The sequence below is a fragment of the Podarcis vaucheri genome, assembly GCF_965113315.1.
Source record: "Podarcis vaucheri genome assembly, chromosome: 1".
NCBI lineage: Eukaryota > Metazoa > Chordata > Lepidosauria > Squamata > Lacertidae > Podarcis > Podarcis vaucheri.
In genome coordinates, this window is record NC_138759.1 from 5,232,384 (window position 1) to 5,259,603 (window position 27,220).

Consider the following 27,220-nt stretch of genomic DNA (forward strand, 5'->3'; position numbering starts at 1 on the left):
GCAGTTCTCCAGCCAAAAAGTGCATGCAAAGCAGTGTATACGGACCAAAATTCACATGTCAGAGGGGGAAAGTGAACTATTTTGGAAGAAACTGTTGGCAAGAATATGTCTACAAGGCAAAATCAAGTACAAAAACTCATATGCCGAATGAAGAGGAACGGAGTCCTTAAGACTGAAGTTGACAAGAATTGCAAATCACATTTACTTGTGGAACTTCCTTGGGAGATAGTGGGGTGTGGCAAGAGAAGGGAACAAGATAAAATCCCCCCCCCCCCCGTTACAAACATTTCACACAATACGTGGAAGATCTTAAAAGGGCGTTTCTGAAAAGAAAAAAAGACCTCTTCATGATTTGTAAAACCCCGTCCAGTTTTGAGCGCATTTGGAAAATAAAAAGGGGAGGAAGGAGTTGAGATCATCTGAAATTTGGAATTCACATGCCTTTTTCTACATCTGCTCTGAATTAAACTCACCATAGGACTGCCTTGCATGCAATAGGATAATTGCTTACAGATTTGGGATTTTCTTCCTCCCCTTCAGTGCTCTCGCTCTCTCGAAAACATGAATTTTAAAAGGAGGGAGAGGAGGAGGAGGAGGAGGAAGAGAAAAAAGTCAAACACAACCCAGAATTCTCTTGGAAGAGGAACACCAGAAAAAAAAGAGGGGAAGAGAGAGGGGAAGAATGAATCACAACGCGATGGGCACACCAGAAAACGAAGCCTAACAGAAAACAAAAGGCCCGGTTGTAAAGATACTCTCCTGAAGGCTAAATGCAGGAAGAGATAAATACAGGAGAATCTGCCCGTTTTTCGAAGTAGCTGTCAAGCTTTAAAAAGATGCCACAATGACCAAAACAAGCTACAAGAAAAACAACATAGCCTTGTATCTTTCGTCAGCACGGACAAGTCACTGTCTTCTTCAGAATATGGGGGTTGGCCTTGCAACAGAAGCTCCTTTTTTGTACCCAAATTCACATACAGGGAATCCAGCTGGTAAAGTTGGACGATACACATCCAACGTGATACACATTTGCATTTTTTAAATATATAAATTCACTGCAACAGTTCCCTTCCTCCCCCCGCCTTTCAACACAGACCACCGCGCAGCTGCAAAGCCGTTCTAGCAGGAAAATGTGCTTAACTTCTCCCGTAAGGCTGTCCTGCATGCAATTGCCCCGAGTTTTGGAGATTAGATGTCAAAGATGCTCATCAGCCAACACAACCCAAACCTGCTTGCCAACCAATTACGCACACACAAACACACACACACAAATACACACTTCCAGTTCCTGAGCATTTGGCTGGCAGTTCCTGGATGAAGTTCCCTGCTGGTAAAATAACTAGATATTAACTCTTCTCAGTGGGAAGCCCTTTTCTTCCTATTAATCTTCATCAAGGGCTCTTTTTTGCCATGATCTATTAATCCAATAAAAAACGAAAAGCCCTGCAGTCTGCAAGCTGCTAGCTCTGGAACGGCCTCTTCGACACCTGCCTTGGGAACAGGAGCCGTTTCAAAACTGCAGTCCTTCAAATTCATTTTCAATCCTAGCTGCGCTTTAGGTCCAGGGCCAGTTAGCATATCCAGCCATGCAGTCTACAACTGCAGCGTGTTCCCCCGGTGCAAGGAAGCTGCTGATGACTTCACAAGATGGAGAGTTACCATCCCAGCTCTGGGGACCTCAGCTTAGGAAGGATATTGACAAGCTGGAGGTATAGGCCTGGGAGATACAGCGATATACGGCCCAGAGCCGGTATGTAGGGGCAGACAGCGATGACAGCTTCGCTTGGTGGTATATCGCTGGTGAAACCGCCATCGCACTCTGCCCCTGAGGAGGGAGAATAATACTACAGTGGTGCTCCGCAAGACGAATGCCTCGCAAGACGGAAAACTTGCTAGACGAAAGAGTTTTCCGTTTTGGAGGTGCTTCGCAAAACGAATTTCCTATGGGCTTGCTTCGCAAGATGAAAATGTCTTGCGAGTTCCTGCTGGTTTTTTTCCCTCACCCCCCCTTTTCTAAGCCGCTAAGCTGCTTATCAGCTGATCCGATCAGCAGATAAGCCGCTAAAAGCTGCTAAAAGCCGCTAATAGCGCTAATCCGCTAATCCTTCAATGGGCTTGCTTCGCAAGACGAAAAAACCGCTAGACGAAGAGAATCACAGAACGGATTCTTTTCGTCTTGCGAGGCACCACTGTAATAATTTATTATTTATACCCCGCCCATCCGGCTGAGTCTCCCCAGCCACTCTGGGCGGCTCCCAATCAAATGTTAAAAACAGTACAGCATTAAATATTAAATACTTCCCTAAACAGGCTGCCTTCAGATGTCTTCGTGACTCCTTGCTCCCTGACCCTCAGACTCTTGGCTTCCTGACTCCTGTTCCTGCTCCCAACCCGCCATCTTGCCCCCGGTCCCGACGTCCCCAGCCGGGACTTCAACCGCCCATGAACCGGACCATGACACCCTCCAAGTCTACAGTTTGATGATTCTAAGAGCAAACTCTGCCCATCTTCCAGACCACAAGGCAAGGAGCAAAAAACCCCACTGTGCTTTACTGAACTTGGGATCTGTTTTTTGGGAGGGGGGTTAATGAATGTGTGGCATCCATCGCCAAGTCAGCACAATTACCACCTGAAAATGGAACTGAGCAACATTGCAGGACATGAGGAAGCAGAGGGGATGTGGGTGGGGGGGACCAGCTTCAACCTTTCGCTCCTTTGGGTTTGGCCAGAAGAACTGCCTTGAGGACTAGGTAAAAGCCCTTGTCATGGGTGTGAACAATACAACGTACTTTGGTAGAGTTACTTGCAGCGGCGATGGGGAACCTTTCTCAGCCTGAGAACTGCATTCCCTCTGGGTCATCTCCCAGCGGTCACATGCCAGTGGTGGGCGGGGCCAGGGGCAGGAAGTGGGAGGAGCCACACCTGGGAATTCCACCTTTGCACAGCAGGCTAGTCCCTACACAGACTTGCACGCTCCTCCGTCCAATCTGGCAAGCAAGCAGGATTCAACAGAGTTCAAGGCCACATTCCAGACAGGCTAAAACTCTTAAAGACAACAGCTTGGTTAGAGAAAAGTGCAGCTGGGGGGAGTTCCTAGAGTCAAACAGATGAGGTCTAAGGGGCCAGATCTGGTCTCTGGAGCCCTGAAGTTTCCCATCTCTTACCTGCAGCATACAAATACCCAATAAATAAATAGTAAACACACAAGACGTAGCCGGCTGTACGTTTGAAAAAATAATATATACTATTCATTGTATTGAATTGTAGATTTCAACATAAGTAGCCCATAAAGTTCAACGAAGAAAGTAGGAGACCCAGTGGATCAGTTCTTTCTCTAATCAGTTTATGCATAAGGTCCATATATGTGAAAGTGTCTATTCCACCTGCCTGTTCATAGAGTCCAACAATCTGCCCAAAAGGTTGTTGCAGTTCCACAGAATCCTTTCACAGAGTCTAAGACAAGGATTTCTGGAACATTAGCCTTTTTTCGCTACTACTGTACTATAAGATCCACTGTTCTGTAATATCATATATGAGTTTGCACTACTGATGAAGCCTAGGATGGCGAAACAAGGCTAATATTCCAGAGATCCTTGTCTTAGACTCTGTGAAAGGATTCTGTGGGGTCTCAGAGGGAGTGATCTTCATAAAAGGGGAGGGGGAGGGAAGAGAAGGGAAGGGAAATAAAAGATCAGGCTGAATTCAAATTACCCGTATTTTTCGCTCTATAACACACACCAGACCATAACATGCACGTAGTTTTTAGAGGAAAACAAGAAAAAAAAATATTATAAACGAAATAGTGGATATATGATTTTTGTGGTTCATGCTGTGGCCACAGATATGTGATCTGACAGTGAGTTTGGAGTAGCCCAATGCAAAAATCCTGAGGATCCATGTGGATCCATGCTTTGTAACCACGGAGGAGGGAAGGAAGGGGAACCATGGATCCTCTGCTCACGACTGCAGCAGATCCCCCCCGCCACCCGCAGGCATTCGCTCCATAACACGCACAGACATTTCCCCTTACTTTCTAAGAGGAAAAAAGTGAGTGTTATGGTGCAAAAAATGCGGTAAATGCCAGGCAGAATAGCTCTGTCTTACATGCCCGACGGAAGGAGGTTAAATCCTGCAGGGCCCTAGTCTCGTGGGACAGAGCATTCCACCAGGTCGGAGCCATCACTGAGAAGGCCCTGGCCCTGGTGGAGGATAGTCTGACTTCCTTAGGGCCCGGGACCTCTAGACTATGCTTATTCATGGACCTTAAGGTCCTCTGCGGGGCAGACCAGGAGAGGCGGTCCCATAGATACAATCCCATAGATAAGCCATGGGCCTGATCCGGCAGGGCTTTTCTTAAAATCACAAGCCGCAAGGACTTGACAGCAGCATGCATGACAAAAATACAAATTAAGCGCAGGGCTGTTTCCCCCGCCCCAAGTAATCACAAACCTTTGCAAGTCCCAGAATGAAAGAAGTGGCCAGAAAGCCAAGCCGCAGAATTTCCAATCAGGAAATTCACCACGGAAGCCACACAAGTAGTGATAGCAATGGACCGTGATGGCCACAGGGTAAGTCAAACTGCTCTGCCAAGGTTCTCTCACGGAGAAACAAGGAGGATCAGATGAAGAAAGTCATGTGTTCCTTGTAGAGAGTGATGCCACTGGTCCAGGGAATGAGGCTGCGTGAAGAAGTTTCTTAGCTGTCCTGAATCATGGAATCGTGGAGTTGGAAGGGACCCTAAGGGTCATCTATTCCAACCCCCTGCAAGGCAGGAATATTCAGCTGCCCCATACAGGGATCGAACCTGCAACCTTGGCATCATCTGCACCACACTGGATTTCAGAGTTGCAGCTCTCGATGGCAGGGCCTCATGCAAGCACAAGCTTGGCTTCTGGCACCTCTTCAACAAGACTCAGAACCCGGGCAGGAAGCAAAATGGCAGATAATGTTGGGACTTGTATTCTCAGGGAGCACAAATCCTTGCAAGAGGTGGGTTGGCAGATGAGGAAGAGGTGGGGGGAAAGGGGGGGTGCTAAATGGCCCCTGCGAATTTGTTTAGGAGTATGGCATAAATCCCCATAAAAGCTTTCCCCAACTCTCTGCCTTCCAGATGTTGTTGGACTGCAACTTCCATCGACTCCAGCCAGCAGTGCATTTGCTTTTATAGGTTTTTCAGCTTTGCTGTGTGTCTGACAGATGAGCCACTGTGAGAAAAGTGACAAATAACTGAAATAAATAATAATCGGCAGTGGGGCCACAGAAGTTAATTTGGGGCCATCACTATTATGGCCATTAGCAAAAGTATTTATTAATTGTGCCTTTCTGCCCCCAATGTGCAAAACAATATGTCAGACAAAAAGGATGTCACATAGAGGAGGGAGAAAGGTTGTTTTCTGCTGCTCCAGAGAAGCGGACACGGAGCAATGGATCCAAACTCCAAGAAAGAAGATTCCACCTAAACATTAGCAAGAACTTCCTGAAAGTAAGAGCTGTTTGACAGTGGAATTTGCTGCCAAGGAGTGTGGTGGAGTCTCCTACTTTGGAGGTCTTTAAGCAGAGGCTTGACAACCATATGTCAGGAGTGCTCTGATGGTGTTTCCTGCTTGGCAGGGGGTTGGACTCGATGGCCCTTGTGGTCTCTTCCAACTCTATGATTTTATGATTCTATGATAATATAAAAAACACATATACAGTCGTACCTCAGTTCTCAAACACCCTGGAACTCGTACATTTTGGCTCCAGGACGATCGAAAACTGTTCCAGTTTTTGAATGTTCTTTAGGAAGCCGAACGTCCAATCAGAAGCCTCGCTTTGGAAGTCGAATGTTTCGGAAGTCGAACAGATTCCATTCGACTTCCACGGTACGACTGTCTTGTATTTCAGCAGATGTTTTTGCAGCTCAGAGTCCACTTCCTCAGATGCATGAGGCATGCTGAAGTTGACAGAGGCACGTTCATGTGTGTAAAATTTACACAAGGACACTGGGGGGTGGGGAATGTAAAACAGAATCAAATAGCAATGGAATGCAAAAAATAACCAACTGTGGCAACTCAATTAAAGCTTAAATGTATGCAAAACAAGCACACCAACTGATCACAATAGCAGTAATTGGTACAGTTATCATTGCTAACACTTGTAGCAGGACAGGAAACCATTGTCTCGATTCATGCCCAATTGGACAGAATCAAACTTTCAAGTAGCTTCTAATTTAGCAGATTCATGCTGGGGGCATCCCTTTGATATTTCTTGGTTGGAAAATACCAACTTCATTTTAAGGTGCTGCAAAACTGTTGCTTTTGATGCAACAAGCTAACTTGCACACATACTATCATTCCACAGAGGAGAAATGTGGTTTCAGTGCCAGCCCAACCACCTACTTCCAAAGACTACAGCATCCACAACTACTACTACACTTTGCACGTCGCCTGTACAACAACCCTTCAAGGCAGGGGGTTAGCTGGAGGGCTGAAGGCTGAGAGACAGTGCCTTGCCAAAGGCTGCTTAGGGAATGCAGGTGGGAGGGACAATTATAGAAACTTCCATTATCCAAGCTCCCCCAAAACCGAATGCAATACATTGCTACTTACAGAAGTTGATACAGGTGGGGAAACCATCCCATAAACCTCAGCACCCAACCTATGTGGCAACTAAAAGTGATCTTTCTTAGCGAGCAAGATTGCACCAGGATCTCACATATTTCAGGACTATTGCACAACACCTAAAACCAACAAGTTGAACTCTGCATTCTAGATGCGGAGCAGCGATGGGGAATTTGGAGCAACATCTGGAGAGGCAAAACTCCCATGACCTTTGGCCACTCTGGCTAGGGCTGATGCTTGTTGTCGTCCAACAACATCTGGAGAGCTACGGTTTCCCCCCATCCCTGGTGCAGAGTGAAGCCCCACTTGCATTAAAGGGTCATTTGCAGGGCAAAACTTTGGCCCAGCACACTAGACCAGAGTGCGGTCTTAACGCAGACCCAGCCCTGCAACCAATTTTCCCTTCAAACTCTTACAAATCGCAAGTGGAAATAACTCCCCTTATCTCCCCATCAGAGGGCCAGGACTGGCGTCTCCACAAATCCCTCGGGGTCCATGTGTGCTGCAACATTATCATCCCTCTCCCTTATCAGCGTGGTCACCAAGTCCCAAAAAACACAAAAAGGAAGGGCTGGTGGTGTAACTCCACCAAGCGGTTGAGAATTGGGGGTGGGGGGGGAGGTGAGAATAACAGGCGGGGAAAAAGGGTTTCCCTGCTGTGATTTTTCTAACCCTATGCGCACATTCAGGGCCATTTAATTGCCGTCCAGCCTTGCACATTGTCAGCCAACAGGCTTTCCATGCCAAAACTGAGCCCCAAAATGTCATCAGCATTAAACCCAGGATGGGGAACTCCCTAGCCAGCATGGCCAATAGTGAGGGATGGTGGGAGCAGTGTTCGAAATTTGCCAGGCGCATTTTGCACCTGGCTGCTGGACAATAAAGAAGGCTGATCGCCGAAGAATGGATGCTTTTGAATTCTGGTGCTGGAGGAGACTCTTGAGAGTCCCATGGACTGCAAGAAGATCAAACCTATCCATTCTGAAGGAAATCAGCCCTGAGCGCTCACTGGAAGGAAAGATCCTGAAGCTGAGGCTCCAATCCTTTGGCCACCTCATGAGAAGAGAAGACTCCCTGGAAAAGACCCTGATGTTGGGAAAGATGAAGGGCACAAGGAGAAGGGGATGACAGAGGACGAGATGGTGGGACAGTGTTCTCGAAGCTACCAGCATGAGTTTGACCAAACTGCGGGAGGCAGTGGAAGTCAGGAGGGCCTGGCGTGCTCTGGTCCATGGGGTCACAAAGAGTCGGACACGACTAAACAACAACAATTGGCCACTTGTGACCAAGTGATGATGCCCAGGAGGCGCATGCCTGGGGAACATGGGATCTAGACTGTTTTCTCACGCTAATGCCACATCCTGTAGAACTCGTGATACAGCCATACCTTGGTTCTCGAACCTAATCCATTCCGGAAGTTCGTTCGACTCCTGAAACCATTCAAAAACCAAAGCGCGGCTTCCAATCGGCTGCAGGAGATTCCTGCATTCGATCTGAAGCCCCGTCGGACGTTTGGCTTCCGAAAAACATTCGAAAACCAGAACACACACTTCCAGGTTTTCGGCATTTGGGAGCCAATTTGTTTGTCAACTAAGACATTCGAGAACCAAGGTATGACTGTATTTTATCTGCACGATCAGAATAAATTTCAGGAAGCAAAATGTTGTATTGAAAAAGATGACTTTTGAGCTGTCTGGCCCCCAAACTGGCAACTAGGCATTGTGTTTTGGTGGCTGCAACCCTGGTTTTAAGGAGCCAATTGGTGCACGGCTTATATATCTGAGTTTCTGGTGTCTGGGGGGAACGCATGGGCCGTTTCCGAGCCCCCAGCCACCTCAGCCAAGCCCCATCCCTTTGGGAGGAAGGATTTCGAGCCAGAAGCATCGAGGCAGAGATGCTCCTCCGTGTGCTCTTATTTCCATGGAACTCCAGGCAGCCGAAGGATGCCACCCAAGTATGCGCCATCACAGCTGATCCAAGCAAGCCAGAGACAGAAGGGAATTCGGCTTATTCCCCTGGCTGCTTGACCGGAGGAGTCCAGCCAAGTGACTGCACGGCCTATGGGGAGGGTGGGGGTTGCACAGAGGCACCCCACACATTGCAACTCTGTTTCCAGAGACCCAGTTTCCAGGAACACAAAGTGGGGGGAGGGCACAGCCTATTCGAGGGGGGCATAGAGGCACCCCACACATTGCAACTCTGTTTCCAGAGACCCAGTTTGCAGGAACACAAATTGGGGGGAGGGCACAGCCTATTCGAGGGGGGCACAGAGGCACCCCACATATTGCAACTCTGTTTCCAGGCACACAAATGAGGGGGGGGAGCGCTGTATCCTGGCTGGAGGAGCTGCCAGCCCCCCGCTCTGCCCCACAACTCCCCGTGCAAAAAGGCTCTCCGAAGGCACAAAGTTAGAGCCCCAAACTTCGACACCCCCCCCGCGTCCCTTCCAAAGAAAGCCAGCCCCCGATCTTGTGGGTTGGTTTTTTTTGCAAAGCTTTGCTCCCGCCCCAGAGAAAAGCAGCACCCCCTTGATTCAAAACAACCCGGGGTTCCCAAGAGGGAGACCCCCCCTCGAGTTTGAAAGCTCGCCCCACAGAAACGCACCCCCCCCAAAAAAAACCCCGGCCCCACAGCTTGAAAAAGTCCTCCAACTTTGAGCGAAGGGACCCCCGACCTCGGAGCCGAGAGAGAAGCAGCAAAAAGGGGGGGAGCTCGGGACCCCCTTATTCCGAGAGGAGTCCGAGGGGGGAGGAGTTTTGAGGGGCGCCTCCGCTTCTCGGCTCCCCTCCGGCGCCGCCGCTCACCTCGCCTCTTCCCGCGTCTCCCTCGCCGGCTGCCCGTCCGACCCTCCCGCGCGCGCCGCTCCCGCAGCTGCAGCTCCTCGCCCGCTCCTCCCCTCGCGCTGCCCGGCAGCCGACTGGCGCTGCTGCGCTCGCTACACATGGACTGGGGGGGGGGGAGCAAGCCCCGCCGACGGGGACCGTACCAAGAGCCGCCGCGGGGGTGGCCCGGGCAGCCGCGCCCGCGGAGAGCCGGCCTCTCTCTCTCGCGCGCGCGCTCAGGTTCTTCCTCTCGTTGAGCCAGAGGAGGAGGAGAGATACAAAGAGCGCAGGGGGGGGGGAAAGGGGGGCATCTTCCCGCCGCTCTTTCCCCTCTCGACTCCCCCCTCCCTTCTTGGTACGATCCCTCTCCGCGCGCCCAACTTGCCGCACTCTTTGAAGAGGAGCGTCACTCGCGGCGCTGCGCAGCCGGTGCGGAGTCGGCGGAGCGGGCGGAGGGAGAGGCGCCCGGAGGAGGACGCTGCCTTTCGCTCCCGAAGCGCTCGGGACCAGTGGCGTAGCGTGGGGGGTGCAGGGGGCCCGGCCGCACCGGGCGCAACATCTGGGTGTTAGGGTTAGGGGGCGCAAATCTACGGGTTAGGGGGCGCAAATTACTTGCCTTGCCCCGGGTGCTGACAACCCACGCTACGCCACTGCTCGGGACACCCCTCGCCCCATCCTCTCAGCCCCAGAGATGGGCAGGAGGCGGAGGGGTTTGCTCCAGTGGAGTGGGAGGGAGGGCATCCTGTTGCCGAGGGGAGCGCAGGGGCAAGCGGAGCTGCCGATCGGTGGAAGAAACAGGAGTCGGTTGATGGAGATCTGTTGTTGCTGCTGTTAAATTGCAAGCCCAGTACAGTGGTACCTCGGGTTACAGACGTTTCAGGTTACAGACTCTGCTAACCCAGAAATAGTGCTTCAGGTTAAGAACTTTGCTTCAGGTTGAGAACAGAAATTGTGCTCCAGCGGCGTGGCAGCAGCAGGAGGCCCCATTAGCTAAAGTGGTCTTCAGGTTAAGAACAGTTTCAGGTTAAGTACAGACCTCCAGAACGAATTAAGTACTTAACCCGAGGTAGTTAAAGGTAAAGGGGCCCCTGACCAGTGGCCATGATCCTCGTTTTTTTGATGTTGAGCTTCAGAACATATTTTGCGCTCTTCTACAAGTTCTCGTGTTAGGAGAAAGGGATGTACAGTGGTACCTCAGGTTACAGACACTTCAGGTTACAGACGCTTCAGGTTACAGACTCCGCTAACCCAGAAATAGTACCTCGGGTTAAGAACTTTGCTTCAGGACGAGAACAGAAATCGTATAGCAGCAGTGCAGCGGCAGCAGGAGGCCCCATTAGCTAAAGTGGTGCTTCAGGTTAAGAACAGTTTCAGGTTAAGTACAGGCCTCCAGAACGAATTAAGTACTTAACCCGAGGTACCACTATTCCCTTTTTTTAATAAAACAATTTATAGATTTTCCAAAAATAACAAACAATAAAACAATAAAAATACAGAAACAAAACATAGCAAAACAAATTGACTTCCCTCTAGTCCCTTCCTTGGTTCCATTATTTATCAATATACTGCATGTCCATTGTTCAGTTGGAACCTTACTTAAATTACTTATTATCCATTCATAACAAAATTACAAGTGGTTTTAAAAGCTTGCTACTGTGTTAACCTGTATACAACAATTGCAAACCCAATATTCCAAGGGTTAACTCAGACAGATAAAGCAAGCATGTTTGCCTGCCTGCCTTTTTATTTAGCAACACTTTTTGAAATCACCAACCACTTCCGAAGTGATCAGTCTGACCCGTTAATTGGGCTGCATTGATTCGTTTGTTTGTTTGTTTATTAAAACATATCTACCACTGTGGGTTAAACCACAGAGCCTAGGACTTGCTGATCAGAAGGTTGGCAGTTCGAATCCGGGGTGAGCTCCCGTTGCTCAGTCCCTGCTCCTGCCAACCTAGCAGTTCGAAAGCACGTCAAAGTGCAAGTAGATAAATAGGTACCGCTCCAGCAGGAAGGTAAATGGCGTCTCTGTGCGCTGCTCTGGTTCACCAGAAGCGGCTTAGTCATGCTGGCCACATGAGCTGTAGCCGGCTCCCTCGGCCAATAAAGCGAGATGAGCGCCGCAACCCCAGAGTTGGCCATGACTGGACCTAACGGTCAGGGGGTACCTTTATCACTTTTATCACAGTGGTTCTCAAAAGACGTTTTTAAAAACCTATTAAAACCAGAAAATCAGAACAGATCACACATAATTTGGACAATGACACCAACCGGATCTGGTAAAGGAAAACTCAGGGATCAAGCGGTCAAGAGATCTTTAAACTGTCTTCAAGAGCACCCCATTGCTGGCCCTCTCCAGATCTCCAATGGCAGCTCATTCAAAAGGGCCTCATCCAAGGATCAAAGCAGAAAATCCCATTGCTTCTGCCCATTAGCTGTGCTCATATATATTTTTTCAAAATATAGTCTGGCCCCCCACAAGGTCTGAGGGACAATGGACCGGCCCCCTGCTGAAAAAGTTTGCTGACCCCTGGTAGAGCACTTACGAGTGTAGGACTAGGACCCAGGAGACCAGGGTTCGAATCCCCACTGAAGCGCACCGAGTGATCTTGGGCCAGTCACTCTCTCTTGGCCTGACCCACCTCACAGGGTTGTTGTGGGGATTAAATGAGGAAAGAGAGAACCATTTGTGGCGCTTCGAGCTCCTTGGAGACATTGGTGGGATATAAATGCAATAATAAATAAAAATAACTCCCTAAAGCAGGGGTCAGCAAACTTTTTGAGCAGGGGGCCAGGCCACTGTCCCTCAGCCCTTGTGGGGGGCCAGACTATATTTTGGGAGGGAAATGAATGAATTCCTATGCCCCACAAATAACCCAGAGATGCATTTTAAATAAAAAGACACATTCTGCTCATGTAAAAACACTCTGATTCTCAGACTGTCTGTGGGCTGGATTTAGAAGGCGATTGGGCTGGATCCGGCCCCCGGGCCTTAGTTTGCCTACCCATGTGTTATACCATGCTGGCTCCCAATGGACTACAACTCCCATCAGCCCCCAGCCAGCAACAGGCCATGGACGGGGCTGATGGGAGTCATAGTCCTAGAACAGCTGGGAGTGACCAGGTTCGCCAAGACTGGAATATACCAGCAGTTCCCAAACACAGGAGGCAGGAGTAAAAGCAAGAGCGAGACAAGCAGTGGTGTGTTTACAGGAAGGAAGGTTTAGTTTAAAATTAGAAAGGGGGGGAAAAAAGAAAAGAATCCTGGGCTCTAATCCAGGGAGCTGCTCTGTTATATATATGCAAGCTTCAGGCACTCGCTGCAGGAGCTTTCTCCTTCTCTGAAGCATCACATTGCGAGCGACTTGCAAAGAGGGGTCTCCCTGCATGACTCCACAGGCTGAAGGGTTCAGCATTTCTTTTAACTAAGAATATATATAAAGGTAAAGGGACCCCTGACCATTAGGTCCAGTCGTGGCCGACTCTGGGGTTGTGGTGCTCATCTCACTTTATTGGCCGAGGGAGCCAGCGTACAGCTTCCGGGTCATGTGGCTAGCATGACTGAACCGCTTCTGGTGAACCAGAGCAGCGCACGGAAACACCGTTTACCTTCCCGCCGGAGTGGTACCTATTTATCTACTTGCACTTTGAGGTGCTTTCGAACTGCTAGGTTGGCAGGAGCAGGGACCGAGCAACGGGAGCTCACCCTGTCGCGGGGATTCGAACTGCCGACCTTCTAATCTGCAAATCCTAGGCTCTGTGGTTTAACCCACAGCACCACCCACGTCCTTAAGAATATATATATAGTGGCCATGGGCCCTATACTGAGGAGGACTGTTCTCTGATTGAAGGGCTGTCTGGTCAAAGTCCCATTCAAGGACAAAGCATGCTGAGTCCTGCAAGAGGCCTTTGGCGTTGCCCATCAACTGAGCAGAAGCTGGACAAAAGGCCAGCACTGCCAGGTCAGGAGCTTCCGAAACCCTAAGATTTCAGGGCCCCAGTGTGCTGGGCCTGGGCGTAACCTGTGCAACGCGGTCCAGATCTGGTCCAGAATCCAAAGGTTCCGTTAGGAGTCATTCCGACAGGGTCAAGGCAGGACACAAGGCAGGAAACCAGGCAAGGACAGGTACAGGATCTCAGGCAGGATCTGGCACGCAGCAATGTTCCTCCCGCAACCTGGGGCGGGGTCCGACAGCCTTTTATCTTTGTCGGGGTAGTGGCCGGTCCTGATCCCCCAGTGACTCACCTCCCTGTTTTGCCCGGAGGCGAGCCCTCCTCCTGCGAGTACTCAGGTCTCTCCTTCTCTCAGACCTTAGTCTCTGTAGCTTGGGAGACGTTGGTGGGTGACTAGACCCAGAGTTATTTTGCATTTGTATGTAATTTCTAGCAATTATTTTATAGTTGCATCTTTAACAACAACAACAACAATATATTATTTATACCCCGCCCATCTGGCTGGGTTTCTCCAGCCACTCTGGGCGGCTTCCAGCAGAATATTAAAAACACGATAAAACATCAACCATTAAAAACTTCCCTGAGCAGGGCTGCCTTCAGATGTCTTCTACAAGTCAGATAGTAGTTCATTTCCTTGACATCTGATGGGAGGGCGTTCCACAGGGAGGGTGCCACCACTGAGAAGGCCCTCTGCCTGGTTCCCTGCAACTTGGCTTCTCGCAGGGAGGGAACCGCCAGAAGGCACTCAGCGCTAGACCTCAGTGTCCGGGCAGAACGATGGGAGTGGAGACGCTCCTTCAGGTATACTGGACTGAGGCCGTTTAGGGCTTTAAAGGTCAGCACCAACACTTTGAATTGTGCTTGGAAACGTCCTGGGAGCCAATGTAGGTCTTTCAAGACTGGAGTTATGTGGTCTTGGCAGCTGCTCCCAGTCTGGCTGCTGCATTCTGAATTAGTTGTAGTTTCCGGGACACCTTCAAAGGTAGCCCCATGCAGAGCGAATGGCAGTAGTCCAAGCAGGAGATAACCAGAGCGTGCACCACTCTGGTGATACAGTCTGCGGGCAGGGAGGGTCTCAACCTGCGTACCAGATGGAGCTGGTAAACAGCTGCCCTGGACACAGAGTTGACTTGCACCTCCATGGATAGCAGTGAGTCCAAACAGACTCCCAAGCTGCACACCTTTAGCACATAAATGAGCACAGGCGGAACTGTATGTCAGTCATCTTTCTGGCTGGTGTGGAAATGACCGTCCCAGAAAGCTGCATGAATTGTGGGACTAAAACCACAGAATTGCAGAACCGGCAGAGACTCCTAAGGCTTATCTTGTCCGACCGCCTGCAATGCAGACATCACAGCTAAATTACCCCTTGAGGGGTAATTTCTTGAGGAGCGAAAAATACGGTATTTTTGATGGACAAGGCATCCTCAGAGTGCTTCTTGTACTGCCCTTCTGTCTCCCACCCAAGCGAAATCCACTCGACAGTCGAGGGGGACCCCTGAGGCCATCCGGCGGGGAGTCAGAAAGCCCACACTGAGATTTAGGGGAGCACTTCTCTCGCTTCCACGTCTTCCATTAGGTAAACCCTTGAGGGTGCTTAACACAGTGTGCGCGGGGGGGTGGTGGTTTAGAGTGGCTGTGCCCCTACAACTGTAAAAAAATCCATTCATTTAAAAACACACAGGACTTCATTATGACCCTCTTGGGTGGGAGGTGACCGGGGTCAGATCCGGAGGCCTCCTCCTGAACTCTGTTTGTCATTTGTGATCAGCCTGGTTGGGTGTGTGTGTATGTGTGGATTTGTGTCCTATTTTACAGAGGCCAGCTCCCGATTTGTGGTCTCGTTCTCTAGCGGTTTCTCGTTTCCCCATTATTCAATTCAGTTCTCCGCTTTCCCCAAAATCTGCCTGTGTTGTTTTCTCGCAGTTTCTCGTTTTCCCATTCTTCCATTAAGCCCTCCACATTTTCTGCATCAGTTTGCAAAATTGTGTTCCCCCCCCCAGTGTTTTTTTTGTGTGTGGGGGGGGGGGAGCAGGGGTTGGTGGTGGAAATATTTGCAGAAAAAATGCTTTACCTGTATACGTAGAAATCGAATGTCCATGCAAAGCCACCTCCACAAACCAGCTCTTCTTTCTCGCCCCAGACTAGCAACGAACCTCCACGCATCAGCAGCCTCTATCTGTTGACTGGCTTTGCAAGGGGTCCCCTTGACTGGTGTTTTTATTCAGTAGCAGAGGGATGAATCGGAAGGCCGAGATGTACCACGGGGGTCACAGGCAAGAAGCTTTGGCCACGTCTAGACACCCACAAGGGAGTCTTCCTCTTCTGCGCTTGTTCTGCCCTTTCCCTCTGAGACCACCAAGGACCTATATTGGGGGAAAACAAAAAGGTTATTAGCAGGAACAGAAGTGTGGCTATCGATTAAAAGCCTTTTAAGAACCGTCTTGCTTTTAAGCAGTTAATTGATCAGCAACAGACTCTCACGCTGCACACCCCAGTAGATGAGTTTTCGTATACATTACTTGAGTGGGAAACCGCATCGCAAAATTCGGGAAAGTGCGCTTTTCATAGGATGGGAGCGTTCCGGTTCTCATATTCTTTGGAAAAGGGCAAATTAAGAAGGCTTGTCCTTAAATGTGAACAGAATTCCCCACCACGTTTCCCCAAACATCTATGCATAATTTCCTTTTCTTTTGAAATATTTTTAAAATTTATTTTACAAGTGCAACGTTATAACAACACAAAAAAGATATCCACATTTAGAGATTTCTCTGAATCTCGAGACATCCAATCGTCCCCTAAAAGGATCCTTTTCTCAACCTTTTCAACTGCATATTGTTTCATAATCCATATTTTAAATCTCTCTATACTATCCATGTTATTTGCTACATTCCAAGTGTTATTAAAATCCTGCTAATGTTTTCATCTGCTTACAGAGGTCTCCTAAATAAATGATAATAACCCCCCCATACTTTATTGAAGTTTTTGTCTTCTTGGTTCCTGAGCTTCCATGTTAGTTTTGCCATTTCGGCGTATTCCAACAGCTTGACTTGCCATTCCTCTCTGGTACGGATTTCTGATGCATAATTTCCTGCACCTCTGTCGTGTCCCAGTGGATGCGCCCCTGGCCTGATCCAGTAGGCTCTTATTATTTTCTTATGGACTGAATTTCTCCCTCCCCATCCCTAATTGTTGCCTAAGATTCTTGTCTGCAGGCTAAGGCAACTAGAAAAAAGGAGCGACCACTTTTAAGGCTCTGGTCCTCAGCCTCTGATCTCAACGCAGTGCCGTATTTGCGCAGAAGCTAAACAAGCTATAGCTTAGGGCCCCACTCTCTTGGCCCCCCCAAAAAAAAAATTAAAGGAAAACTGGATGTACATTTCCAAAATATAAGATAAAAAACCAATAAAATAAAACCTACATACAGCAAGAGTGTTTTGTGTTGTGTAGGCTCCTGTGATGTAAGTCATGGGCCCCGCCTGCTAGCCTGCTCCCTCAAATATCACTGGTTTGCTCATTTTTTTATATAGGGTGCCTACATTCGGCACGGACTATTATGTGGAAATGGATTTAGATACCTATCAGGTCCATAAATTACCACATAGCATATATTCAGCTACTAAAAGGCGCCTGCTTCTTGGGAGAAAAGCAATGACAAACCTAGACAGCATCTTAAAAAGCAGAGACATCACCTTGCCAACAAAGGTCCGTATAGTTAAAGCTATGGTTTTCCCAGTGGTGATGTATGGAAGTGAGAGCTGGACCATAAAAAAGGCTGATCGCCGAAGAATTGACGCTTTTGAATTATGGTGCTGGAGGAGACTCTGGAGAGTCCCATGGACTGCAAGAAGATCAAACCTCTCCATTCTGAAGGAAATCAGCCCTGAGTGCTCACTGGAAGGACAGATCCTGAAGCTGAGGCAAGACTCTGGCCACCTCATGAGAAGAGAAGACTCCCTGGAAAAGACCCTAATGTTGGGAAAGATGGAGGGCACAAGGAGAAGGGGACGACAGAGGACGAGATGGTTGGACAGTGTTCTCGAAGTTACCAGCATGAGTTTGACCCAACTGCGGGAGCAGTGGAAGACAGAAGTGCCTGGCGTGCTCTGGTCCTGGGGGTCACGAAGAGTCGGACACGACGAAACAACTAAACAACAACAATATATTCAAAAGCAATAATTTGTTGTTGATAAAGGACAGCTGGACATATACAGGGCCCCATTAACTTCAGCAGCTTACGGCCTCATCAAACCTAAATCCAGCCCTGTCTCAACGGGCACACGAAGCTCTGCAAATAGCCAGCTGGCTCATGTGCCTTTGGGATCACCACCCCAGCAATTCCCCACATCTGTCAGGGTGCCCGGGCTCCTATGCCCGCTGTGCCGGCTTTTGGAAATGCCCTGGGACATTTTCAGACTTTCTGCCACCCGCTGCCAGCAACTCCTTGGAGCCTGGGGCTCAGCCCGCAAAAGCATGACTAATGCGCAGGCGATGAGGCCGTGCCGAAAACATGTGCCGCACAAAAGTGCTGAGTGGGTATGTGGGCACCCAAGGCGGAGCCCGAACGTGGTGTTTTTACAGCCTGTTGAGAGCAGGAGTTGCATTGCACAGGAGAATGTATCTCGAAAGGCCACGTCTTCTTAGGGAAGTGACTGCAAACAGAAACGGCAGGGCTTCCTCCACTTTTATATAAACCGAGGAGATGATGATAATAATAATAATAATAATAATAATAATAATAATAATAATAATAATTTATTTATACCCTGCCCATCTGGCTGGGTTTCCCCAGCCACTCTGGGCAGCTTCCAACAAAGTACAGTGGTACCTCGAGTTAAGTACTTAATTCGTTCCGGAGGTCCGTTCTTAACCTGAAACTGTTCTTAACCTGAAGACCACTTTAACTAATGCGGCCTCCTGCTGCTGCCACTGCGCCGCCGGAGCCCAATTTCTGTTCTTATCCTGAAGCAAAGTTCTTAACCTGAAGCACTATTTCTGGGTTAGCGGAGTGTGTAACCTGAAGTGTATGTAACCTGAAGCGTATGTAACCCGAGGTACCACTGTATTAAAATACAGCGGTCTGTTAAACATCAAAAGCTTCCCTAAACGGGGCTGCCTTCAGATGTCTTCTAAAAATCTGGTAGTTGTTCTTCTCTTTGACATCTGGTGGGAGGGCGTTCCACAGGCCACACTCCCTTCTTTGCAACCTTCCGAGGGCCACCTGGCAGTGGCGTAGCGTGGGGGGTGCAGGGGGGGCCGGCCGCACCGGGCGCAACATCTGGGGGTTAGGGTTAGGGGGCGCAAATCCACGGGTTAGGGGGCGCAAATTACTTGCCTTGCCCCGGGTGCTGACAACCCACGCTACGCCACTGCCACCTGGCAGTTATGGGCGGGGCCGGAGGCAGAAGTGGGCGGAGCAACAAACCCCGGGAGGTTGTGCTTCCTGGCAAGGGCTGCCCAAGGAAGGTTGCATGGGACATTCTGGGATCCAATCAGAGACCGGGATGCCTGCTTTAAATCTGTGATGTGCCGCTCTAAACGGGGCAGTTGCGTGGGACGAAGAGGCCGTGGCAGCGATGCTTCTGAATGCTGCTTTCTGGAAACCTCAAGAGAAGAGAAATTGCTCCTGGGCTCAGATCCTGGTTTCTGGTTTCCCACAGTCGTGTGGTTGGCTGTTGTGAGAATGGGGCTGGGCTCGATGGGCCACTGGTCTGATCTAGCAGGCAGCCTCTTCTGCAACGGGCGAGATTTCGCAGCCTAATTATTCCTGGAAATTACTGCATCGCTTCAGCATTACGGCAAATTCTAGGAACTCCGCAGAGTGCAGCCCCTCTTTGGAGGAGCAAAACAGACAGAAAGAATGCAGAGGAATAATCAAGCAATACCTTCTTCCCCAGGCTTTCCCTAACCCATAAGACCAGACCCTGTTTTCCTTTTCCCCGAATTCCTATTTTTTATTTCTTCTTAAATGACTTTTCATCATTCTGTTTTACTGGTTTGGCAATAACTCCTTTTGTTTTAATGCTATTGCTCATTGTTCTGAGGTTGCACCCCGCTTACAGCTTCTTTAAAAAATATTGAGGTTTATAAATACTTTGTAATGAGCACTTAATTTATAGTACAGTGGTACCTCTAGATACGAACGGGATCCATTCCGGAGCCCCGTTCGCATCTAGAGGTAAACATAACTAGCGGCGGCACGTCTGCGCATGCGCACGCCGCTTTTTGCTGCTTCTGCGCATGCGCATGACGTCATTTTGAGCGTCTGCGCATGCGCAAGCGGCGAAACCCAGAAGTAACGCGCTCCGTTACTTCTGGGTTGCTGCAGAGCGCAACTCGAATGCGCTCAACTGGAAGCATATTTAACCCGAGGTATGACTGTAAGAGCATTTTGGATCCTTCCTTAAGAACTAAATAATTGTTCGTTTGCTATCACCCATTACATTGGTTACTTACTCCATGGTTCTCCTCTGCCCTCCCCTTTCATCTTCACAACGACCCTGAGAGGCGGCTGGGCTGAGAGAGGGTCACTGGCCCGAGGTTTCCCCCAGAGAACAGAATGAGGATGCGGGGAATCACATTTTTTAAATAGCTGCATGGAAGAGTGCAGCAGTTGTAGCTTGCACGCACGCAACTGAATTGAGGGCTATAGTAAAACTATGTGGAATTATTCCCAAATACAGTGGTACCTCTGGTTGCGAACGGGATCTGTTCCGGGGTCCTGTTCGCAACATGAGCAGAACATAACCCGTGTCTGCGTGTGTGCGGGTTGCGATTTGCCATGTCTGTGCATGCGCGTGATGTCATTTTACGCGTCTGCGCGTGCGTGAGAGGTGAAATCCGGAAGTAACCCTTTCCAGTACTTCCAGGTCGCCGTGGGACGCAACTTGAAAAAACGTATCATGAAGAAAGCGCAACACGAGGTATGACTGTACACTTAAAGGTAAAGGTAAAGGTACCCCTGCCCGTACGGGCCAGTCTTGACAGACTCTGGGGTTGTGCGCCCATCTCACATCTATAGGCCGGGGGCCAGCGCTGTCCGGAGACACTTCCGGGTCACGTGGCCAGCGTGACATCGCTGCTCTGGCGAGCCTGCACCAGCGCAGCACACGGAAACGCCGTTTACCTTCCCGCTATAAAGCGGTACCTATTTATCTACTTGCACCCGGGGGTGCTTTCGAACTGCTAGGTTGGCAGGCGCTGTGACCGAGCAGCGGGAGCGCACCCCGCCGCGGGGATTCGAACCGCCGACCTTTCGATCGGCAAGTCCTAGGCGCTGAGGCTTTTACCCACAGCGCCACCCGCGTCCCCTATGACTGTACACTTACGGAGTGCAATTTTGCCGATTTGCTTCCAAGCAGATCATGGAAGCCCCTTCATGGATCACTGCCTTGTTGTGGCGAAGGCACTTGAATAACTCAGAGAAGCTATGAACTATGCCAAGCAGGGCACCCAAGATAGAGGAGGAACCGGCAAGCCACTCCAGTATCCCTGCCAAGAAAACTCCATGGACAAAGACAACCAGCATGAGTTTGACCAAACTGCGGGAGGCAGTGGAAGACAGGAGGGCCTGGTGTGCTCTGGTCCAGGGGGTCACGAAGAGTCGGACACGACTAAACGACTAAACAACAACAACAACAGATCATGGAAGTGAGCTGCGGAGCTGGTCTCTTTGAGACTTTCCAGGGTCGGAAGACTTTCCCATCCCACTCACACGCACACACACACAAACACACACACACACACTTCCTGACTGCTGTACTTGTGACCTGCTAGGAAACTGCCTCATGTGTGCAACAGTGAATCATTGTTTGCCCCTCTGCAAATGCTTATTTTTACCTGCCTTTGGAATGTGGTCCTGACCTTGGGATCATACCACTCCAGCAGGGAAAGGGGAGCGGATGGAACCAAATGGGAGGAATGCCAGGATGTGTGTGTGTGTTGGTGCTTCTTAAATCACAGAGCAGAGTCATTTCAGAACCAAAACTCTTTTTTTAAGGGTCATATTAGGAACGGCGCATTTTCCCCATAAACCACCCTCCTTTTGCATGTTCGTTCCTGCAAAGGCCGCCGAATTATGATTATTTATTTTGCTTTCAGACGGTTGGCGTTACTTTCCAATTGTATGATGCTTCAGCTTTCGCACTGTTAACAGAGAAATCTGAGGGCTCCCGTGGACAAAAAAGCAAGGACACCAGCCAGGAATACCAGAGCAAAACAGCAGCCAGTAGGCTTGGTCTTTATTGAAGACGGTCGCGACAGGACTCCCACCTGCCACCAAGTGGAACAAGATGGAAGCCCCAAACAAAAGAGCCCCCAAACTTTTATTAGCTGCTAATCCCCATGTTAGGGACGCGGGTGGCGCTGTGGGTAAAAGCCTCAGCGCCTAGGGCTTGCCGATCGAAAGGTCGGCGGTTCGAATCCCCGCGGCGGGGTGCGCTCCCGCTGCTCGGTCCCAGCGCCTGCCAACCTAACAGTTCGAAAGCACCCCCGGGTGCAAGTAGATAAATAGGTACCGCTTACCAGCGGGAAGGTAAACGGCGTTCCGTGTGCTGCGCTGGCTCGCCAGATGCAGCTTTGTCACGCTGGCCACGTGACCCGGAAGTGTCTCCGGACAGCGCTGGCCCCTGGCCTATAGATGTGAGATGGGCGCACAAACCCCAGAGTCTGTCAAGACTGGCCCGTTCGGGCAGGGGTACCTTTACCTTTACCTTTAATCCCCATGTTACACCCCCCAACTACATCACTAATACATCATGGTTACATCATGAAAGGGGAGGTCTGGTGGCAGGAATCTGAGCATCCTGGACCCTGCCCCATGGTTCCCCTTGCCCTCCACCAAACACCCATCAAGTGTAACAAAAGAGATCTTTACATTTCCCTGTTTCCCAGCCAAGTGAATCACACCATTTTGTCTTCATCTGGCTTTGTTATTTCTGGAATGGCTACCTGCCTGGCACTCAGGTATCAGGATGCCAGGGATTATCCCTCAGGCAGAGGGGCTGCTGAGTAGCTGAGCTCACATGTCTATATGAATTTCTGAAGTTTTCCCAGTGAGCCAGTACATAGAGACATTTATCAGCGAATTCTTACATTTGGTATTCTGCAGCAGAGGCCCTTTGAATAGATAGGAAGAAACTGTGATGAAGTGTTTTGTGGGGACAAATCACAAAATCCACAAAAGCTATTGTGCTGATTTTGGTAGTGGGCTGCAGGTGCATGATATCTGCTGGAGGGGCAACGCCCCCCAACCTATACATAAATTCCTGCAACAGCATCGAGAAGCGGGTTTTTTTTGCAAATGCATTATGATAATAATAATAATGAGTGATGGTGCGGTGACCGCACCATGGGGGCAGCAGTCTTCCCCAGCAGCCGGAGAGAGAACAGATTCCTTTCTTCGATCTGACCGTTCCCTGCAGCGCTGGATCGATATGAAGTGTTGATGGACTTGCTGCTCTTATTCATGGACTGCTGCTCCAAACAGAACAACATTTCCCTTCTTGCAAAGGGGTATTATATATTTATGAGGGATTAGGGAGATACAGAAAGGCAGCCGTTGCTGAACTCCGAGGCCCATTGGTTGCGAGAGTCTGTAGACTGAACAAACTCCGTGGCAGAGCTCTTGCCATGGATACAGAAGGTCCTGGGAAAATCATAGAAACATAGAGATGGAAGGGACCAAATGGAAAGCGTAATGTTGGTGGTCAACAAAAGAGGTTTAAAGACCGTCTCAAGGCAAATCTAAAAAAATGTAGTATAAACACCGACAACTGGGAAACACTGGCCTGCAAGCACTCCAGTTGGAGAACAGCCTTCGCCAAAGGTGTCAAGGGCTTTGAAGACACTCAAACTCAGGACACAAGGGAGAAACGTGCTAAGAGGAAGGCACGCTTGGCAAATCCACACCGTGATCAACTCCTGCCCAGGAACCAATGTCCGCACTGTGGAAGGACGTGTGGATCCAGAATTGGTCTCCATAGTCACTTACGGACTCGTTGTTGAAACCGTGTTTATGGAAGACAATCTTACTCGGCTACGAGGGATCGCCAAAGAAGAAGAAGAAGATGGATACAGAAGGTCCAGGAATCTCAGCTAAAGCATCCAGGACAGATGGCCATCCAAACACTCAGACATGCAGCCTGGACTCGTGCTGAGAAATGCGGCATGAAAGGAAGCCTAGATGAGCCCTTCGTTGACTCCGCCTGCCATTGGCTCTGGTGCCACCTGCTGTTGGCCTCCCTGGCTTCCGCCGTACCAGCGAACAATAGCTGCCACACACTCTTCCATGCCAACCCTGAAACCTTTCGATGGAGGCCAGTTAAGAAACCATTTAAGCAAACTGCGTGGGCACTTCAGGAACAGCTCCCTTTGCACACAGACCAGCCAGGCAGAGAGCTTTGCCTGGTGCCTGGAAACAACTTTGTTGTTGTTTAGTCCTGTCTGACTCTTCGTGACCCCCTGGACCAGAGCACGCCAGGCACTCCTGTCTTCCACTGCCTGCCGCAGTTTGGTCAAACTCATGCTGGTAGCTTCGAGAACATTGTCCATAGAATCATAGAATCATAGAATAGAATCATAGAATCATAGAGTTGGAATAGACCACAAGGGCCATCGAGTCCAACCCCCTGCCAAGCAGGAAACACCATCAGAGCACTCCTGACATATGGTTGTCAAGCCTCTGCTTAAAGACCTCCAAAGAAGGAGACTCCACCACACTCCTTGGCAGCAAATTCCACTGTCAAACAGCGCTTACTGTCAGGAAGTTCTTCCTAATGTTTAGGTGGAATCTTCTTTCTTGTAGTTTGGATCCATTGCTCCATGTCCGCTTCTCTGGAGCAGCAGAAAACAACCTTTCTCCCTCCTCTATGTGACATCCTTTTATATATTTGAACATGGCTATCATATCACCCCTTAACCTCCTCTTCTCCAGGCTAAACATGCCCAGCTCCCTTAGCCGTTCCTCATAAGGCATCGTTTCCAGGCCTTCATTTCCAGCCATCTCGTCCTCTGTCGCCCCCTTCTCCTTGTGCCCTCCATCTTTCTCAACATCAGGGTCTTTTCCAGGGAGTCTTCTCTTCTCATGAGGTGGCCAAAGTCTTGGAGTCTCAGCTTCAGGATCTGTCCTTCCAGTGAGCACTCAGGGCTGATTTCCTTCAGAATGGAGAGGTTGGATCTTCTTGCAGTCCATGGGACTCTCCAGAGTCTCCTCCAGCACCATAATTCAAAAGCATCAATTCTTCGGCGATCAGCCTTCATGATGGTCCAGCTCTCACTTCCATAGCATAGTATTGTATATAAACAGCAGAACGTATCATTTGATGTAAGAAAGCAGAAATGGAAGCCGAGGGAAGTCAACGGGGGTGGGGGGTGAATGAAAAACTAATGTTTAGTATTGATATTGGATATTTGTTTTGGAAATGGGAAATCAATAAAAAATAAAATAAAATACAGGCACTTTTCTCGGTTGGTTGACCCATCTTTTAAAGGGGGAGGCAGGAAACTTTATCGCACCCCCTCCAAATTTTAAGCTCAGGAAGGGAGCTTGTGTTTGGAACAGGCAGGGCAAATGTGGGTTTTTAAAAATTATTATTATTATGCATTAATTGTCCTTTAAATATATGCAAGTGTTAGTCATGTTGCTGCAGCTGTGACGTGCAGGGGCTCCGTCTTAAGGAAAGGAGGGGGGCAAAGCAAACATTTGCTGATGGCTTTTAATAAGCCATTAGTGTCTAATTATCATGCAAAGAGTGCAATTAGGCTCACACAGCCTGTTCCAGCTCGGCGGTCTCCCAGATCCAATTTGCCAACTCGGTTTCCGGGTGGCGCTTTTGCCGCGGAGCCTTGAGGAACCCTCTGCCAGGACTTGAGTCAGGAGTCTCCCGGCATGTGGGTGTTACAGACCGGCTTGGCAAAAGACGCTTCTAGGTCTTTGCCCAGACTCCGTGGGTCTCTCTGTTGACAGCTGCCTGCCTGTGTTGGAGGAGTGTCATAACTCAACATAACTGACATTTTACATTTATACTTGCTCTTCAGAGCTGACTTCCCTCCGTCCTTCTTCTGGTTTTTTATATCACGTATAATTTTATCGCATTATTTTCTTCCATTTTATATGTTGTTATTCATTTTCTATATTTGTCCATAGTGTAAAAAGTAAAGGTAAAGGGACCCCTGACCATTATGTCCAGTCGTGACCAACTCTGGGGTTGCGGCGCTCATCTCGCTTTACTGGCCGAGGGAGCCGGCGTACAGCTTCTGGGTCATGTGGCCAGCATGACTAAGCCACTTCTGGCGAACCAGAGCAGCGCACGGAAATGGCATTTACCTTCCCGCCAGAGTGGTACCTATTTATCTACTTGCACTGGTGTGCTTTCGAACTGCTAGGTGGGCAGGAGCAGGGACCGAGCAACGGGAGCTCAGCCCGTCGCGGGGATTCGAACCGCCGACCTTCTGATTGGCAAGTCCTAGGCTCTGTGGTTTAACCCACAGCACCACCCGTGTCCCTGTCCATAGTGTATCCATAAACAAATAAGTCCTCATGTTTATACAGTTCTTGTTGTCTCTCTGTATTCATTTACCACTACTGTTAGTTATATTAGTTTCCTTTTACATTTTGCTTCTCATTATTTTCATTATCCATCACTTTTCTTAATCTTTCCCGTTATGAGGTTTGTTTCCAATTCTACCGGTTTTACTATTTCATCTTATCTTTCCTATACACAACGTAAATTTTCCCCATTCTTTTTGAAATGTTTCCTTACCCTGTTTTTGAATTTTCCCCGTTAAATTTGGCTGTTTCTGCATATTCCATTACCTTCTGTCGCCATTCTTCCACTGTTGGTAACTGCTGCTGTTTCCAAACCTAGCAGTAACCTCGCCGCTGTTGTTGCATATAAAAACAGTTTCTGGTCATTCTTAACTATATCTTCTCCTACCATTCCTAACAAGAATGCCTCCGGCTTTTTCAAAAACGTATATCTAAAGATCTTCTTTAGCTCATTGTATATATTTCCCCAGTACGTTTTTACCTTACCACATGACCACCACATGTGAAAGAAATTGCCTTCTTTCACCCCACATTTCCAGCAATTCTTGTTTCCTGTTTTGTACATCCTTAACAGTTTAGTTGGAGTGAGGTACTGCTTTTCCTTCTAAGCAATCTTCCAGGGGCCGCATGGGGGTGAAGAGGGCAGAACCGGGGGCCAAAGTGGAAAGAGCAATGGGTGTCAATGGGAGATAGGGCTGTCAACAGCTACAGTCAAACCTCAGTTGTCAATCGTAATCCGTTCCAGAAGCCTGTTTGACAACCAAGGCGCGGCTTCCGATTGGTTGCAGGAGCTTCCGAAAAACGTTTAATTAACCGGAGCATTTTCCTCTGGGTTTTCAGTGTTCAGGAGCCGAAACGTTCCCAAACAGAGGCGTTTGGGATCCGAGGTTTGACTGTACTAGCTGCATGGCTACACTGTTGGAGGCAGGAACTGTTAGGGATAATTGCTTTAATTCACACTGAAATGGGAATGGCTATGTATTGGTGAAAAAGCTTTAACATGGGGATTTTCCATGGGGCTATATTAAAAGCTTTTTGCAGCTTGATAATTAACTGTTGATCGTTCTCCACTCTACTCAGATATTAATACTGCACAGTCTGAAGGGACAGGATGCATAAAAACGGAGTCCTTTTGGAATGAAAACATAATGAAGGCCTGCAAGTTAAATTCAGACTTTCGCTTGCAGAACTTTCTTCAGCAGCACCACAAGGGCATCAAAGAGCTGGATGGAAAGGCGGCTAGTTCAGAGAGCGCCAGCTGGGCTGTGGGTCTGGATCGTGTTTTGTATGGCGGTAGA

At 49.1% G+C, this 27,220-nt stretch overlaps 1 protein-coding gene across 2 annotated transcripts in view; it reads right to left on the bottom strand.

Annotated features, from left to right (window-relative positions):
- FRMD6 (FERM domain containing 6) overlaps positions 1-27,220 on the bottom strand; it is a 176,052-nt gene that overhangs the window by 106,784 nt on the left and 42,048 nt on the right. Inside the window, exon 2 of one of the 2 annotated variants that reach the window (XM_082217914.1) lies at positions 15,450-15,741. The gene's annotated coding sequence lies outside the window, so the exon portion shown is untranslated. Of the gene's footprint in view, positions 1-9,403; positions 9,509-15,449; positions 15,742-27,220 lie in introns of those variants that run through there. The other variant, XM_082217915.1, reaches the window with a different exon arrangement.